The following is a 2,500-nucleotide window of genomic DNA, read 5'->3' as shown; positions in this document are numbered from 1 at the left end:
ATTGACTTATAACTCAGATACTCTAGTGAGGGAGTTTAAAATTGAAAGAATGTGATATTCTTCCCAATTTATTTTATGTTCTTGATGTGATCAATAAGCAAACATGCAATTTTAGCCTATTAGTTTTGGTATCTTACTACAATATTTGCATCAAGAATTATCCCTACCTGTCCACTTAAAGATTAAAGATCCTCAAAAGATTTTCACCAGGGAACAGTGAAGAAATCGTTGGTGGCTGTTTGCACAAAACACAGCGAAAAAGTAATCGATGAATTTATTGCAGAAGTGAGACAAATGAGCGAAAATGAAAACACTAAAAAAAAAGCACAGAACATTGGAAAATCATGTAGAGGGTGAATGAAAGAAAGCAGGAAAACAACAGTTACTGTGAAACCCGCAACTTGTGGGACAAGCTAAGAAGTGCTTTGAGGCAGATGTTTCCACAAAATTCGCTCACATTTGCTGCATATGTGCTTCAAACCACCCTGTGTACAACTTCAATCACTGCAGCGTCACTTTGAGTATTTTAAGGACGGTGCCTACTATTGTTATTGCGCATATGTTCTGCACATCTCCAGATACTCGGATTTCCTATCGGTAGTGCTTACTAATGCAGCCTGGATATTTTTGCACGGTTTACAATTATGCAGAGAAAGCAGAACTTAGCAAGTGGTCTTTGTATACAAAAAGAAAATTGGAGGTAACCATGCATTATTCAGAGATAATTAAGCTTTAATTTGGAAAGGAATGCTGCACATTGCTTTGTATTTTAAAGCTTTTTGCTAATATTGTTGATTAATTATCTTTGAAAAATGCGTGGTTACCCCCAATTTTCTTTTTGGATTTTAATAACACTTGTTGACATCTGCTTATCCCGCATATTCAGTAAACCGCGCAAAAATATCTTTGCATTAGTAGGCACCGTCCTTAATATGCTGGAGATAATTCAACAAGCATCAGCGAAGCCGAGTGTCGTTTTCACCCTGTAAATAACTTTTAAACCTTACAGACCTTTTAAATCGTTTAGAAAACATTGAAAAAAGGCTTAACTTTGCCAAAAAGTATGATAATTTCATTGATGACGAATGTTCTTTCGCAGGGCTGGTTTCATTGCTTTGGCGCTGTAATTTGTTTTAAGAATAAAATTTCATTCAGCTGATTCGTGCGTTTTTCACAGACGCTAACTGAACACCGGAATGCTTCCTACGAAATTGCACAACAGTGTATGGTTTTGACCTTCCTATTAAAAGAAAATTTTGCCCTCTATGTCATAAACAAGTGATTTATCCTTATTTTACTCGGCCCAATGCGATTACCTACACAAATTACATTACGCTCACCGAGGAAGTCCTCTTTGTTGGAAACACGACGTTTTCTGAGCAATGTGTGTTCTTGTCTCTTGCAATACTATTAGACGATTCCAAAATCGATGGTTTAATAACTGACTAGAACGCCGCCTCAGGTCAAACAGAAAAAAAACTTGATTTTCTCTTTACTATTCTCTTCAACGTCCGCCATGTTGTTTGCCCTGATTTTCCCACCAACCTTAGCGGTGGAAGACTCCACGTATCCTGATCACCGCTGGCGGTATAGAGTGTAATGTGAAGTGCTCTTTTTTTGCCGTGACTTTAAGATCTTCAATTCCCACGGCCTGCTCCCGTCTGACCATGTAGCTCAGTCGGTAGAGCGGTGGAGATCTAACCCGAAGGTCGTGGGTTCAATTCCCACCCTGGTCAGAGTCTTTCTCTGTCCTTGTTTGGGCCCATTTCCATCAGTAGGGCTAACGCTCACATGGTTCACCTGGGATAGAAATCTAGCACTTCACATTACACTCTATTCAGTTAACTCTGTTTAAAATATAAGTGCTACACGGCCAACATTTGTTTAAACGTAACCTTTCCTTATTCCGTGATTAAATTTGTTATTCCTGGATAACTAATCCAGGGATTAAAAGCTGTTCCTGAAAGCAGATTCAATCCTCGTTAACTATTCCCCGATTAAGCTCAGATTAAACCAGTAAAACCCGTTATTTGCAGCTGCGGAAAAAAAATAATAAAGGTGAAGGCCATACCTGAAGGGAAAAATAATGGCGGAATGTGTTGCAGAACGTGAAGAAATCAACTCTGAAGCAAAAGAAAGAAAACGAAAACCCAACTTTTCCGTTTACGAAATTGGCGTGATTACTGAAAATGTTAATAAAACACCTTGAAATTATTCAGTCGACACTGGCTCTCTTTAAAACGACCAACGGGGAACGGGGAATCGGGGAATGGGAATCGGGAATCTTTAAAAGCGGGAATCTTTTGAACGGGGAATGTTTAAAAGCGGGAGGCTCTGGGAATTATTGATTAATCAACTAAAATCAATTTATTCATTGTAATTATATTGTACGCTGAAGCATATCTCTTTAGCGGGCTAGTGGAGCGGTTAAAATCTCGATTCTTACTCTTTGAGATCCGCTACACCGACAGAAGAATGGAACCGCCTTGATTCATTTGAA

At 38.7% G+C, this 2,500-nt stretch overlaps 1 protein-coding gene across 2 annotated transcripts in view; it reads right to left on the bottom strand.

Annotated features, from left to right (window-relative positions):
• The window catches only part of LOC137997326 (uncharacterized), a 57,115-nt gene extending 55,592 nt beyond the window's left edge, over positions 1-1,523 (bottom strand). For both annotated transcript variants that reach the window (XM_068843253.1, XM_068843254.1), the window contains exons 1-2: positions 1,341-1,523; positions 168-235 (exon numbers count right to left, since the gene is read on the bottom strand). The gene's annotated coding sequence lies outside the window, so the exon portion shown is untranslated. The remainder of the gene's footprint in view (positions 1-167; positions 236-1,340) is intronic.
• Positions 1,524-2,500: the final 977 nt, after the last annotated feature.

Source organism: Montipora foliosa, chromosome 3, assembly GCF_036669935.1.
Source record: "Montipora foliosa isolate CH-2021 chromosome 3, ASM3666993v2, whole genome shotgun sequence".
Taxonomy (NCBI): Eukaryota; Metazoa; Cnidaria; class Anthozoa; order Scleractinia; family Acroporidae; genus Montipora; species Montipora foliosa.
The sequence above is the reverse complement of the archived record's forward strand: the minus strand, read 5'-3'. Positions and strand labels throughout refer to the sequence as shown.